Source organism: Neopelma chrysocephalum, unplaced genomic scaffold (genome assembly GCF_003984885.1).
Source record: "Neopelma chrysocephalum unplaced genomic scaffold, ASM398488v2 Primary Assembly neopelma1_95251, whole genome shotgun sequence".
Lineage (NCBI taxonomy): Eukaryota > Metazoa > Chordata > Aves > Passeriformes > Pipridae > Neopelma > Neopelma chrysocephalum.
The window spans coordinates 1-320 of NW_020923935.1; positions in this window are offsets into that span (position 1 = coordinate 1).

A 320-nucleotide genomic window follows, 5' to 3' on the forward strand; every position below is an offset into this window, starting at 1 on the left:
GGGGAACAAGGTGCATCCCAGGGAAAGAGGCACAGAGGGAATTCCCTCTGTGTGGATCCAGAACTGCTCAACCACCATCATCATCACCCTGGAGCTGGAGAAAGGAGCCACCGAGGAGCTCCCCCGGGAGAGCAGAGAGAGCTCGGGGTGAGAGTTATTTGTGTCAGAGCACGGAAGCCACAAGGTTTTCGGTTCCCTGCACGAAGACACTCCCGGGGTCCCTCCCCCTGGGCCCGGCTGGCGCTGCCTCCCGGCCTGGGGAGCTCGGGAAGGAGCTGGAAAAGCTCAGCCTTGGGCTCAGGGAGCAGCTGGACGAGGTG